This window comes from Lonchura striata, chromosome 2, assembly GCF_046129695.1.
Source record: "Lonchura striata isolate bLonStr1 chromosome 2, bLonStr1.mat, whole genome shotgun sequence".
Taxonomy (NCBI): domain Eukaryota; kingdom Metazoa; phylum Chordata; class Aves; order Passeriformes; family Estrildidae; genus Lonchura; species Lonchura striata.
The window spans coordinates 48,036,157-48,052,676 of record NC_134604.1 but is presented as its reverse complement, the minus strand read 5'-3'; positions in this window follow the sequence as shown (position 1 = coordinate 48,052,676).

Sequence of the window (16,520 nt, the reverse complement as noted above, 5' to 3'; positions counted from 1 at the left end):
AGCTGCTCAAGACAAGCTGTCTTCTAGGAACACCTAACTCCAATTTTAAATTGTAGAAGGGGTTAGCTAGCTGCTTATCTCTTAGGCCATTTCAAGTAAAAGGGGAAATACTTGAAGTGAATATTGTTAAAAAAAAAAAATTCTTCTCCAGAGTACTCTGGGCTCTGTTCCTGCAAGTACTTTTCACACTGTGAGAAGGCTGAGCTTCCTATATATTTTCTTAAAATGCTTCCCCTCTGTTCGAACAAGAACAAAAATGGTGTAATAAAAAAATATCTCCAAAAACCCATGCAATATCAGCAGTGGCATTTGTATGTGAAACAGCCATGCTATTGATGGCAAAATTTACAAAGGATCATGTGTGATGGAAAAATAATGCAAGAAATTATAAGACCAAAGCCATAGAACAGAAATCAGGTAGAGGGTGATGGATATAGCATGAGATCCCCATACTGTTCTCAGAGAAAGGGACAAACAAAAAACATGAATAAATATAGTGTACCAAACAATCAGAAAGTTGCATAAAGTCAGGATGACTGCAGTAATTGTTGGAGAACACACACTTGGGGTAAGTGCCTTGTGTCAAAGAGCTCACTAAGGACAGGTACAGACTCAACAGAGAGGTGATAAACTCGATCTGCTGGTGGTGTTTTAACTCCCCTAGAGTATTTATGCCACTGCACCTATGTAGTTGACAGATATGGCATCACAGCTGTGGCAAAGGTAAATCTGACTGAGATGCGGGTGAGGTGATGATACACGACTGCTCCAACTGTCGTACCTTGTCCTGTAGAATAAAGAGTACTCTTGAGAAGGTGGGAGCCTTGATACACGACTGTTCCAACTGTCGTACCTTGTCCTGTAGAATAAAGAGTACTCTTGAGAAGGTGGGAGCTAAGGGCTAGGAGAAACTAAACCCAAACAGCATCTTATGAAGTTGAGCCACAAATCTCAAAAGATATATTAGTTTCATACAAACAGACTACACAGACAAGCCCAAGCATCAGCCCTCCAAACACAGGCATTTCAGGGATGTGTTTGCACTTATAATTGTTCTTTTAAATTGCTCTGAACATAGCCAAGCCTAAAAAAAAACTCCAAGGGATTGATTTTTTTTCTTTAACAACTTTCTCAGATAATTTTCCTTTTTACCCATCATGTGTCCCCAAAGGCAAGTGTGAAGTTGAAATGTTGCACCTTCCTTGTAATGAAAGAATAATGGCTGAGCTGTTAAGGTTTACTTTCTTTGTGAAATTTGGCATGTTGGTAGGATTTTGTAATTTTCCACAGACACAGAAAAAGCTATTGCTATCTTTATACAGCTGTCTTTTGGAATATAAGCGAATCGGTTCCTAAGTATTCCATCATATACTGAATGCCTTATTAAGGGGTCTACCAGAAAGGAAAATATCCAAAGGCATAGAATTTGCAACAGGCAAAGTACTATTCTCTGAATGACCATGGTGAATGCTACAGGATATAAATAGGAGTTCAAAAGAAAATTAAAGTGTGCAACTTCTTATAGGAGTCTCTAATTCATTATGGATTAACAAATTATTTAATTTAATTTAACAAATAAAAAATGTTAATACAAATTTCAAAATTCAGTTTATTTTCTCACTAGTCCCTAAGGAATAAGATAATAACTTTGAGATAATGACCAAATTATTATTATTATTTAAACTGAAATGATACAGCTAACAGAAGCGGTCAACAAAAAAATCCCAAACTTGTCAAATCTAAAGTTCAAGTTCAGTCAAAACACCTGAAGGATACATTGCATTTGAAAAGAAAACAAAATTGAATCACTAAGAAGTTACAAATCTAAAATGGACTGTTAAAATAGTTCCCGAAGGAATATTTCCTTCCAAATTATGCATATCAAAGCCATAATTGTTCTTACAATAAGCAAGGATAAAAATAGAAATAAAAACTTCCAAGACCAAGCAGCCACTGGACACTGAAGGAACATTAATAATATAATGAAATACTTGTGTGTACAAATTCTTCATCTAGACAGCATAAGTTGAGTATTATGAGATACTGTTTAAAGTAATTATTAAGGCATTTCGTCCTTCCCACAAAAACCCTAACTTTATCCACTGTGATCATCACTATATTTTGATCAATTTCTCATAAAGTTTTTATGGTCAACTTCTTGCATTTATAGTCATGAAGAGAAGTTAGCAGAATTCTATGCTGAGGAGAAAAGCACATAGGAAGGATATTAAATTAAATTGAATTGAATTAAAACAGTCAGAATTTACCTGATTTTAAATCAGGGCATAGGATTCTGTGCTCAATTTAATTGTCAATACACTGACATTCGATGATGTTTGAGAGACTCAGGCTGCTGCTCCAGAGGAGTTCACACCTACTGCCAAGACTGTCACATCTGCCAGGACTGTGCAGGCACGTGAGATATATTTTTGACATCCAAAATATAGATAGTAGGTTCCTATGAGATGACAACTGCTTTTAACTTCTATATTTTGGGTTCAATTGCTTAAACAAGGACACCTATTATCATTTGAGGTGCTCCTATGTAACTTGTCCAACATCCCAGTTTCTGCATTCCATAAATCCTAGGTCAAATCTACCAGTCCTGTGTAGACAGGATGTTTCTGGAAGCAGCAGAAGGTAGGACCTTTAGAAAAGGTTCAGAAAAATACCTTCTGATGGTAAGAACTTGGGGGGAAAAAAGGTGTAAATAGGTAAATTATTATTTAGAAAAGATGAGATTATGGCAATAAAAGTCAATAAAATAAGGAAAAGTAGAAACAAAAAATGTGGTCTATATCTGTTTGCTCAACATCATAATGCAAGTGACAGTGGATGGTCAAAGGCATTAATAGGGACAGACCCCAGAATCCGACAGGAGGAGATGTACTTGAAGAAACAGTATCCAGAAAGTAACACTGCTCAGGAGGGGATTGGGTATCAAAAATATCTGGACTTTGCACAGTAAAAATAGAAAAAACCCCTCAGCTTGATGTGAATTCTGGGGGTTCAGGTGTTCTCTTTCACTCATCAAATATAAGTTTGTAAACTTATTTATTAATTTTTTCCTCCTCCAAACATACTGCCAATGTACCTTCACAGAATTGCTATCTGGCAGTATAAGGTCAGCAGTAACCTCTTTTATTACATTCCTCAGAGAGGGTCATCCAGCATATTTGAAAAGCTCACTTCAGAGTAAGTTAATCTCTTGGTAGATTTTCATTCTTTTCATTAGTTTTAAAGGCATCCTAAAACAATAACTCATATCTAGACCTCTTCTGAGCAAATAAATCCCTGGAGGGTCCATCATGTACTGTTGTTCTGTGCCTTAAACCTACAGGCCAATAAGCTGGGGACAGTTCTACGAGTAGTAGTAATGAGCATGGGAGCTTCTGTTAGAAGTAGCTTAATTTGCATTTGGCACACAGCCACTCTCACGTTTCTTCCTTTATTGGCTGTTCTTACAGGCACTAGGTATAGGAATAGGTGTGCATTTCGCCTCAGAGTGTAGAATTGTCTGCAGCAAGCTGTTGTATTTGGTCTAATGTTCAGTAGTAATATTTTTGCATCATTATATACCACTGTTATTATGTTATTATATTGCTGTGTTATTAAATGTAGTAAATGCTGTACAAATATGGTATATTGCCAAGTAATAACATTATTATTGACAAAATATCTAACTTCAGCAGAAATGTTGGTCTGTGCTGCAGGTTGTGTAGTGAAACATTTGTTTGCCTGCCCTTATGCATCAGTCAGTTTCCTCTCAAGTTTAAGTATTTTGTTAGCAACACCTGGGGCCCCAAGTGTTGCATCTACAGTGTTACTCTATTCCATTTCCAATTTTCCTGGAAACTTAGCAGCAAATCCTCTGATAGGATTTATGCACGGCATGGGGAAAACTGCCCTTTCTTCCAACAAATATGATATTTTCCTTTCCTTTTGTGCACTTCTTTACACTGTGGAAGTATGAACTTAAAGAAGAAAAGGAAAATTGACCCAACTTCTGAAATTTTAACCTCCATTTGCTACTTGCTTTCTGTCTTTCAATGAGAATGATTTGCTTCATCAGTGAATCCCAATTCAGAGAAGTGCATGCAGGCCCTCTCCTACTTCATGCAAATACCTAACCTAAGAATTGAGAAGTCACTATGAAACAGGGCTCAGAACTGGAATATAAGCTTTCATCATCTAGCAACTGGTACCAGGTTTCTGCTTCTATTTTGGTTCCAGCCTTTCATTCTAAAAATACAATTTACCCATTTCTTTCATCAAACATCCCCAAGAATTCCAGGGTCATCACAGACTTTATTTCCGGACAACTACAAAAAGCATAAGGTTCTAGTTTACTGCAAATCCAAGAAAATAAAGTATAACCAGGAGCAGTTTTCTCCTTTCTTATTCTTTCATTGTGTGCAATGCCCTTAGGTTTTTTGTCACTATATATGTAGATGTGGAAAGCAAATCAGCTACTTTTTCACAGGTTCAGAGACCAGCTAAATTAAAATGGTTAAAGGTAATTTGTTGATTTTTTTTTACATAGCATTTTTATGCTAGAAACATCACCTCAGATCAACTATTTTAACATAATGTAATTTTGTAAAATATTAGTTTAGTCACAAAAATTTCTATAGAAGGAAGCATATTGGATAAAGTATCGCTCATGGTGTAATTTTAATTCTGAAATACCTTGCTAAGAGGGCTTATTTAAATAGGTTCCCTCTGAGATGAATATTTAGAAAAAATTCCTACAGGATGATTTATAGAAAAATTATATGAACAGAATGAAGGACAGAAGAATTTTATTAGAAAAGAGACTCATTTCCACAAAATATAAATTATACCTTTTAGAAACTATATTGAATTTTATTAATATTCTGCAGACAGCCTGCAGTGTTAATCTCCACCCCTACCTATAAGATTTTCATTATGAGGTACAAAGTGTATTTACCCTTTAACCAAATAATTTTTGAGTACTTCAATGCAGCCTTCACTGCAGTTTACATATCTTACAAAATATTTTCCTTTTGGAAACACAGCTTATTTTGGGGTTTTAGTCTACACATAATCTTTGGTGAAACATTTACATGTATGTGAATATATGTGAGCTGTTACATATATGCATATGCATCCATGTAAATATAGGGTTTATACATATTGGTATTCAATTTATATATAGCTCATATTTCCACCACAGGTATAAATTTTAATGTTTGTACATTGGACATAGGATGTTTAGCACTTGTATATATATTTTATGAACTCAATAATTTAACCAGGCTGCTTGACACTGAATTCCTTTCTGCTGTTTGGGACTCAATATATAGAGAAATATACCAACAAATCATTAGGTAGAGAGATTTGGATAATCAGTAATTTGTTTACAATTATTTACTCTTCTTACTTTTTTTCCCCACAGAACTCCTCCTTCTTTTGACGCTTAAAACATAATTAATAATTTTTTTTCTTTTTGTAAATGATGTCAATCTCTGCACCAATCATTCCAGAAATATGAAGATGTGTTTCTTGCAAGGAAAAATAAGAGGTAGGTAGTTCCAGTTATATGTTCTGGGAGATTTCTTAGAAATTGTGATCTCCAGCTGTAACCATGTAGATGCATAATACAGTGCCAACTCCACAAAAGCCAGAACTATATTTTTGTACAGGCAATATATCTTGCTTCTAAAAACTAAATATTTAGAACTCACATCTCAATTGGAACTAAGTTTTGAAAACTCCACAACAAAACAAATCAAAATTAATGGTGTGTGAAAATTGAATCAAATACAGAATGTGTCAGAAACTATTTTATTTTGTCTACATAATTAATTTTGTGACTAATAGAATCTCTCTCTGGAAAAATATAAATACAACTAGAAAGTTCTAGATATATCTTCTTGATGATATTCCTTAATTTATTTTCCTGCCCTTTTCAATATATATATTTTGTTATAATGTCCGTAATGAGCCCATTATATCAACATGTATACATTGATTTTCTGCACACTATAACTGGCTTATAGCTCTCCAGAACTTCTTTGTCCTACTATGTTGAAGGGATTTGTTCAGTTTTGTATGCTGTTAGTCATAAATATATGACTAACAGTATTAATCCTGAAAAGAGAATCCTTGCAATAAGCCATGAATCATTTAATAGCCCTGTTTGTTGTACAGTGAGGATCTGATTCTGACTTCAGTGCCAAGCTTGAGTGAACCAGATTTGCTCAACAGAGTTCTGGAGACAACAGAGCACTACAAAATTGTCCTCTCTGGACCATGGTCTCCTTGGAGGTCTCAATTAGTCCTTAGAACAAAAAGAGCTGATGTGGTTGTTAACCTACATGCTTTGTGTGGTTTGTTTTGATGTTCATCCTCTCAAAACAGCCAGCAATGTCAAACACCATGTGAGGGATTTTGTGCCAGTTCCTCTGCAAGTTATCTCTACAATACATAAAACACAATTTTTTGTGCCCTGGTCACGTTGTCCCTGTATTGCAGTCCTGTGGCCACTGAGACTGTTCACAGTTAGGGAGGAGAATACTGTGGTTTTCTGCAGTAAAATTAACCAATAGGTAATATTGTCCTCTTATATTCTTACTGTCCTTGAGATCTCAGCCCAAAAGTTCCTTCAACAAATCTAATTGCGGTTGAAACAAATGATTACTGCAAGTTCATTACAGGCTAATTCTTCTATTCTATACTCCCATTCTAGGCTCACAGACTTAGTTTTTCCAAATTTTACTCCTGAGCTGGGGTCTAACAATGATTGTAGTCAGGGTCTGTTGACCCTAAAATGGGAAATTTACTTCATATTTCTTGCAAAAGCTCATTCATTTTTAGCAAAACTTTTATGAGTATTTCACTGTTCACTCACTGTTTAGCCTAATGTGTTGGTAAGGAGTGAACAGATTTTGGCTGAGACCAGAGTTGTGTCAGTTTTCTGGCTTGCTGGTTACTTTTTTTTTGCTGAAGGTTTTATGAGTTTCAAAAAACACAGCTAGGATAGTTACATTTTTTAGGCAATGTAAAGGAGCTTTTGGTTATCTTTGTGAGCATCTATTCCCATCTGGGCATTTTATAAACTTTTGGAAAGCTGCAATAAAAATTCCCGGCTCAGACCTGTTCAGAGTTTTTTGAGGACCTCCTACCAGTGGAGCAAGCTCTACTAACATGCACCATACAAAGGAAGCAGAAGTTATAAAGAGTTGCTTTGCAAATTTACTCAAGAGCTGGATGAGTGAAGCTGAGGCTGTTCAGCCAAAACATTTAGAGCATTTACAGGAAACCAAAGTGTCAAAACAAAGGGATGTATGTAACTGGGTTGGCTGAGAGCTGGAGACAGGGGAAAGCCGATAAACTGGAGAGACTGAGTATGGAATTTGGGAGTGCATATGAGAAGGAACCAGCACCCCCAGACTCAACTGCAGAAAGTGACAGGGAAAAGAAACTGAGGAAAGGGATGCTGAAGTTTGGGTGAAAATACAAAAGAGGCGTTAAAGGTTCTACAGTAAGGAAAAGAGAAAAGGAAAGAAGCATGATATGCATAACATCTGATTATTCACTGATACATTAAATACCATTGTACTTATAAAATATAACATGGTAAAAGACTAAATGTTTAAAAGAAGAAGATCCTAGGCATCTCAGATTACTGGAAAATTTAATCATGTCTTCCCTGGTACAACATCTCTCAATTACAATAAATATTGCATATAAAAATGAAAAAAATTCAAAGTGTGCTACCATGTAGATAAGCAACATAGAAAAGCCCACAAGAAAATTTGAAACATTATCTTCTGAGCTGTGGTTGTAGTATAAGGAGAAGGAAAAGTACAAACTAGGTGTTCTCTAATGGAGCATTGCTGCACTATGCACAGGATGAGTCCAGGTTTCTTGGACAATGCAGTTAGTGATCAGATCCTTAAGCCTGCCTTGTTTAAAAATATGCACAAGTGAATTAAATGATGTTGTGTGGGCCAATACTCTCAGGTGTTTGTGAAATCTATCAAGTTTTATTTTGTGACATTCATAGTAAGGAATATTTTTCCATGCAATCACACTTTATTTTTACCTGTGGTAACTTCACAGAACCCAGTTCATGACTTCTAAACCCAACATAACAGACAATGCATATGGAACAGAGAGAGATTTTGCCATCCCCAGCAATTTATTTCATGCTTAGCACAGAGGAAAAAAAAGTTTCATCTGCAAAGGAAAAACACATAACTTACCTTATATACATTGAAAGCATGGAATTGGCTCTATGTCACATTTGGATCTGCATGTACCAAAGAGATGTTACAAGCCAAAAAGGAGATGAAGAATGAGACAAAAAGTAAAATTGAAATGATAGAACACAAATACTGACTTATGAAAGAAAGCAATAGAATTGTTTTGGAAATTTGAATGTTCAAGACAGACAAGCCCCCAGGCAGAGCTGACTTGCAAAATGGAACCTTACTGAATTTGGCAGATACAGAAAGCAAGTGTGACAGTCCTGCACCTAAGATTTTTACCAGACTGAATCACTCTTCAGCAGTCACTCTGGGATACTGAACTAGGCACAAACAAGTGTTCCTCCAGCCTCCAGCGAGCATGTTTCTCTTATTAGCCAGCATTTCTGTCTCTCAGGCATGGAAATTAATGTTACTGATTTTGGCAAGTGAGGATCCTCTGTGGGTTTCTTTCCAGACCTCTCAAAATTATATGTTGGCATTATCAGAAGATCAAAGGAAGACAAGATTTATCTTGCCAAAGACAGTAATTTAGTGCAATCTAATTTGAAGAATTTCTTTACTTTAGAAGTGACAGTTTTTCATCATGTCAAGGAATATTTTTATTCTGTGATTGAAAGCATTTGAGTACATCATCTTTATTAATGATGTCCATGTGGTCTAAATTACTTTTGAGCTCTTTTCTTCTTTTATTATTGTATTTAATAACATGTTTTATTTAGCTACTTTTTGCAAGGTAATTTAAGACTGTGGTGATTTTAATCTATTAATTTCTTAAATAAAGGGAGTTATGAGCTCAAAATGGATTGTAATTTTAAATCATATGGTCTGTAGCATTTTACATTTAAACAGTGATAAAGATCGGCCAAATAGGCAGACATTTATCCTTCAGTTAGCTGGTCTAAAATTCTCATGATAATTGTCAAAGTTCCTGGAAATTTTGTGACATTGTATCTAAGAAATAAAAAGCTATACCATGCATTAATACTAATTATTAAGTAAAATTTCTAAAGGCTTTGCACATCCCATACTGAAAGTAGATTTTTTATCTGGGAACAAACTACAGAGCAGAGGTCAGGGGGTCTTCTGAAATAAGCTGTTCTTCTCACTAAATATATGTGAGAGAATATACTGAATATATACTTCAGCTATGTAGTTTTCACCTATATTTGTAAATTAAATCTCTTGACAAAGTACTTCAGAATACCCTTAGTATACTTATGTGTTGATTATCATTATAGCATTATGTGAATCATGACCCTGTCAAGGCCTAACCTGACAAATACCTTGGAAATTTAGGTGTGGCTTCACAAACTTAAGAGCAGTTGATATGACACATGGCTCCGCTATCTACATTATGAACATTTCAAGCCTATTTATAATACATAGTTTATGGCTTTTACTGCCCAATTAACAGTAGTTTTTTGGGGTTTTTTAATTCTAATGAATTTTGACATGCTTATTTAATTCTTATGTCCAAGTTCCAGATACTCTATATGCACAACAGGTGCAATCTAAACTTTCAGTAAACCTCTACCATATATATGGTTTATATATGCCATTGCAAAATGCCACAGTATAAATAACAAATATCCCAATATAATCAACAAAGCCTATTTTTCCCACTTCTGCCTGGTTTTTCTCCCATTTAACAAACAACTGGAGCTGCCAAATGCTAATCTTGACATTTTATTTTTCCCTTCACCCTGGTGGATTTTAAATCTCAGTAGTGATGTTCTGAACTCTGGTCCCAGGGCACCATCCACTACTACACACAGAAAGCCCAAAGCATTAAGTTCTGGCAGGAACTCTTTGTTCTAAGCCATTTATAAGGTGGGATAAAAGCAGTAGAACAGGTTTTGTGCCTACAAGGGAGATCTGATCAATTGCTTTTCTTTTGTACTACCTGAGTACATGAAGGACATAATGAAGCATCTTTTTAAAAGAAGCAATTTAAAGCTGTTTAGAGAAGATGTTGGCTTTTGTTTTGTTTTGATTTGTTGTGTTGTGTTTTTACAGGCAAAACACAAAGCATACAGCGTTCTCTGATGCTGTGTATCATTTAAGCCATGAGCTAGAAAGAAAACATTCAACGCTGGCATCTCTTGGAAACATTTCATTTTAATGACAAATATGTAAAAAAGTCAAGCCAAAAAAGAATTTGAAAATACTTGAAAATTTTACAAGTCCTTATTTTCATTGTCTATGGCACCTTAAATTCAGGTTAAACTCTCTTCAGAGCTTTTTATTAACTCCTTCCTCTCAAATACATACCAAGAAACACTTGGGGCTGGTTTAATTGTGTAAATGTGGAAACTTTTTGTCACTTCACAGAAACTCTTTGCCACTTTACACAGCCTGAGGTATGAAATTTTAAGTCACTTGCAGTCAGATAGGAAACCTGATACACAACTTATGTCAGACCCCGCAACATGCCAAGTGGAATCTGGAGACGAAATAGAATATCCTGAGTCACAGCCAGTGGAATACAGCTCGAAATAGCTGGATCCATCTTTATTTAGATATAACTGAATTATGTCTGAGTGGCAAGATTCAAGTTGAAATTAAGAGCTCTGCATTTAGGAGTGTGCATAGATGAATGTGAGCTAAGCATGGAGATCTAAACCATGCAATTAATAAATCCTGAAGAGGGACTTTGCAGAGCAGGTATCGATTGCATGGCTTCCAGCTGCTGATCCAGAAAGTTGCAAGCCTACCATGTGCCTGCCTGGTAGTTTCTCCATCTGTAAACTTCTCTGTTCAGGCAACTGAATCCAGCAGCACCAGATATCCTCTGACTGTGATGAGAACCAGCACTTAACTCACAGGCCAACATCCTCCTGTAGGCACATAGGCTCAGTAGAAAAGTAGAGCTGAAGCTCAGATCTTGTGGCAAAACTGATTTACATCAACCATGGAATAGTACAATTTGTATAATTCAGGAGACAGGGTGCCCAGCTGGTCCGAATGATGTTCCCATTGCAGAGAGCAGTGCTCAGAGCTCACACAGGGGCTGGTAGTTCCTACTGCTCCCAGTCTGCACAAGAAAGAGTGAGTGGTTGCTCTACTTCAAAGAATTGTCTATGACAAAATTTTGGTATCAAACCCATCTTTTTTCTCCTTTCCCATTGTTATCTTGTGTATTAAAAAAAAAAAAAAAGGAATCATAGCATATCCTTAACTGGGAGAGACGCCACAAGGGATTGTCAAAGTCCAACTTCTGGCCCTGGACAGGACAATCTATTTTCAGTAATGTAGCATTGAAAATACATCTAGTGCAAATAACTAAAATTATTTCAAAATACATAAACCATAAAACTCAGCTGTATTTAACCTTTTTCTTAGATGCAAGCAGCTGAGGAGAAGGGGCTTACTGAAGAAGAGCTTATGTCTGCAGAAGTCACCTCACGCAACGAAGTGAAAAGTCTTCAAATGAGGTAAATAAAATTCAAGCTACTCTTTTTTATTTTTTTTAATATTTACCAATCAAAGCTATCAAAAAATTAAACTGTATATTTTTTTAATGCTGGTGTTCTTCTTTAATCCCAAATACTTGTAACAACTTTGTCTGCCTCGATATCTCACTCATTTAAAGTGATGATTAAAAATATGTATATGTAAGAGTAAATTTTAAAACAAATACTGAAGAAATTGATCTGGATGAGGAATCTTGGATCAATGAGTCCCATTACTAGGGGTAAATTACATAAAAAAATCATTTTGTACAGCTTCTACACACTATTCTTTTTCAGCCGATTTTGTTTCTTTATGAATGTGTTTGGGTTTTTTTCCTCTATTTCTGTGAGAGGGATTTTAGCATAGGAGAGGTTATGATTCCCTGGCTGGGAAGTAATATGGTTTGGGAAATAAGGAATTTTGTTGCTCTTATGATACCATGCAACCCCAATGACAGCTGGACCTGGGAGCAAGGGGAAAGAATTAGCATTACCACCAGTCACCTCTCCCCAGGACCTCACTTCAACGGGTGGGAGCTCTCCCCAAACAGGGGGGAGCTCCCTTCTCAACCACTTTTTCTTTGCTGAAATTAGGGTGATGATATTTTTGGTAAAATGTTATGCTTCCATTTAAAAAACCATTTGCTACTCTCTGATGGACCCCAAAAGTAATACAAAATAGACTCCCCATGCATCTGCCATAGCTGCTCTTCATTACACCTCTTCCAGCTTGAACTTATTCTTTCCAGAAAATGAATAATGAAAGCAGTCCAGGCTACTGCAGACAAAATACCTTTTGTACAAAGGCATTGATGCCTTTTTATCTGTATTGAGGAATACCACAGCAGAGATACCTAAAGACTGCACCTTTTTCATGGCCACATCATCTTTGCAGCTCATGGTTCCCTCAGATGAAATTAATATCATGCAGATATATCTAAGTAGGAAACACAGGGCTCTGTTCTGGCCAATTTACAGAAACAGGCACTAAGGGATCACTAATCTTGCCAAATTTCTATTTCAGAGTGAAATGGACTATGCCATAAAAGTGCTGCCTAATTCTCTCAGCAGATTGTAATGGTATATATCTGTCTTTGGTCAAATGAGTTTCTTTTCTTGCAATCAGCGATTAGGTCTTTTCTATCTCTGTCATACCTAGCGTGTGATTAAATTTTATCCAATTTTTTTTCCTTCAGTTCTCAATGTCACCTCATTCTGCCTTTATGATTTCCTTGTTCAAACTCTTTGAAGTAAATCTTTCCTATGTACATCTGTTCATTTGTAAATTTGTCAGATACCTGTCCACTAATACAGGTGGAGGTCAGTATTCCCCATCAGAAATGTAGGCCAAAGTCCTGTCTCATTTCCAGCATATCTGTGAATCAACCTTTGAAAATTAAAAGCCAAATATTCAAGTCAAATGCCAAAAAATGCCTAAACAAATTTGAACATCCTCAGCTGAAGCCTTTATATCCAGGAAAATGATTCTGACACTGACTGAAAATTCTCTTTCAAAATGTGCAATTTTCAAAAAAAATTAATTTTTGTACCTTTCTTTCAGAAAATTATGTTTTGGTTTTTTTTCCCTACATCTACTTTGATGTACTACTTAAGTTTTCTAAAATACAAATTTACTCTGCATCATTGATTATACAATCATTTACCACAGCCCCCAAGAATTAAAAAAAGAAATATAACACAACAAATGAATAATTATCTTTATGCGAGTTGTTTCTATCTTGGCAATGATCTTAGAAATAAATATTGCTCTTGTCAAAAATGATATTTCAGGACTCTGGAGAACAATCATATTGAAGTCAATTTAAACTTTTATGGGGAAGAAAAGTCTATTGAAAAAATATCCATATAGGAATAAAAGTAAATAAATAAAGTAAGTTGACTGGAAAATGCAGATTTGTGCCAAATATTTTTTTTCCTATTTATAAAATATTATCAGTTTTTACCTTTGGTACATTATATTTAGGCATCTTTCAGAAGTACAGTTTTATATTATATCCTTACACATCCAGTGACAATAGATTGAGAATTGTTTAAGTTATCTCAGATTTAATGAAGTTTCCCTTAGTAAGTAAAAATCCCAAATTTGTACTCACCTGCCTTTAAACAGGAGAGTATTTTAAAATTCTTGAATGAATGTATTATGTTTTTGCTGTATCAGGAATAGCATGCTCAGTATTTTGTAAAACTGAACTCTTAATCAATTATAAAATCTTTCTGTGACATTTTGGTTTTTTTCTTGAATTTATTTTGCAAGTAAAACCCAGGATCAACATTATTTAACCTAGGTTTCATGAGACAACACCCAAAAACCATAGAAAGAAGCTACACAGTTAATGAGTAGCAAATTGTTTCATTATTTACTGTATTTACTGAAAAAAAATGTAGATGAAGTTGCGACATCTGTTCTCATATTATATTGGTTGTGTTTCTTACATCTGAAAATTACAAAGGTTAGCCATAAACTACAATGCATTTTAAAACCAAAATTTAGACTTGTCCTGCTCTTTTATTTTTTAATGCTAGAAGTACTCTATTGAAAAAATGGGAAAATATCTTAAAAATAAAACATCTAAATATCACTTCTCTGTAAGACCAAAGGCATAGACTAAGATCAACTGGTTCAACCAGTCTGAATCGTGTTCAGGAGTTCCACTGATTTATCCTTCCATTGGTCCTTCTAGGAAAGTACCTTTTTTTTCCCTTTTGCCCCCTGTCTTCCATATTTCATTTCATGTGTCTATCGAGGCTATGAAAGATAAAGCTATCTGCTTTCTCCTGTAGTAAAGAACTATATGGAATCAGTTCACCTGTCTGTCACTCCTCATTAAATTCTTACCCTCTTCATTCACATTCTGATCTTTGCAAATGAACATTTGCTTAATAAATGTTCCCAAGACTAACAGTGCAGAGTGAAAATCCCACACAGCAGTAAATTATTAACTCAGTCACAGGGGGAGTGCCATATATGACTTTTCAGAATGAGTTATTATGTGGATCATCATGTAATTATGAATTTTTCAAGCCATGATAGAGGAAAATTGAATATTTAATATTTTATGGACATATTCTGCACTGAGGACATCTTTCAAAATTTTATGATAATTTTTGGAGTGAGCAAAGAGCAGAACAAAAGTTACAAAATAATTACAAAGTGGAATATTTAATCACCGTGGACATTGTTGGCGATTTTTCAAATTGCATAATATAATCAAGGTCATGAACTTTTAATCACGATGTATTCAAATGGAAAAAATATATGCATTAAATTTGATCTACAAGTATGTTTTGATTGTTTAAGAAATGGGAATATGAGGCTTCATGCTTTATTGCGGGTAGAACGATGTAAATATTCATGACTATTCAAGCGCTCCTGATCATTCGTGGCTTGCCCCTACATGGGGCATTAAGAAATACAAAAACATGAACATAAACCTGTGCTGCTTGCTCCAGGAATGCTTGCAGAAAGCAGGGAGCATGGAGAAGAGCAGCATGGGTGGCTCAGCACCATCGTTCTGTACAGTTTTAAACATCCTGGGGTATTCACAGCATCTGCATTAGCCTGAGAAAGACAACATAAGATCTGTGGGAGACCAGAGCCCTGCTGAAGCTGCAGCTGGATGCCAGGCAGGTTATCCTCAGGCATTTAAATGGTATTAGGCACCTATGTTTAGGCTTTTGAAGCATACCCTGGGAAGCTGAAACCAAGTGTGTTTTAAGTGGCACAAAATACATATGTGAAACAGGCTTGAGCTGTGAATTGGAAGGGCAAGAATCACTTAGCAGAGGAAAATATTTACTTAGTCTTCTGACAAAAGAGAAACTGAACAGAAAAGACATGTTTCTAAAGCAGTGTTTCCACAGGAATAATAAAAGTTTATCAAGCACTTGATAGTAAGTTAAATCAGATACTGTTTGATAACTGTTCAACTTAGAGCAAATCTAGAACAAATAAAACCCCAAATAAATAGTGCTCCTTTCCTTAACAGTCATTTACCCTCTCAGAAAACCTGATGAAAAGCTTAAAGGACTGGGGAACCATAGAGCAAAACAAAGTACATACAGTAAGTACACATTAGTCTGGAACTCTGATCTCACGTATATACACAATTTTTTTAATTTTATTTAATTTATTTGTTTAAGTAATTTACTGCACAGCCATTACTGAAAAGTATCTTGACACCACGCATAAAACAATTCACAGATACTGTACTATTCCAGATGCCAAGGCATCAGCCTGGCTTCATTTTCCCAGAGGGGTAAATTATGGAAATTAGAAGGTTTGGACCAGAATGACCCTGCACTGGCAATGTGCTCAAGCCTTAGTCAAAAAAGGAATACTAAAAAAAAACATTGGAGAAGGGGACCAGTAGGCACCATCCAGATGCAGGGCGAGGCCAAACCACCCAATATTGAGAAGAAATATTTTGCTTCCTTTTACAGAGAAATGCTGCACTGCCTTGATTCATGACTGCCTGCTTCAAGACAAAACTCCTTCATGTCCTTGCAAAGTGACTGGATGAAGTTGGGTCCAGAAAAGTGGTCAGAGAAGATCTACTCAAATAATGTAGTGTAATATATCCTAATAATATTGTACATATCTCTTTTGAGTTGTATATGGACCTGTATATACATTTATATACAATGTATAATATAATTTTCAATATTACATACTATTATCTGACCATTGCTCTGTTCCTTTATCCAAGGACATCTCTCAATGCCCTTCAGAATGAGACACTTCTAAAATTTAAATCATATTTTGATTTTGGAAGAAAGTTAAATGTGTGTATGTCTGGGTGAAAAAGAAAAC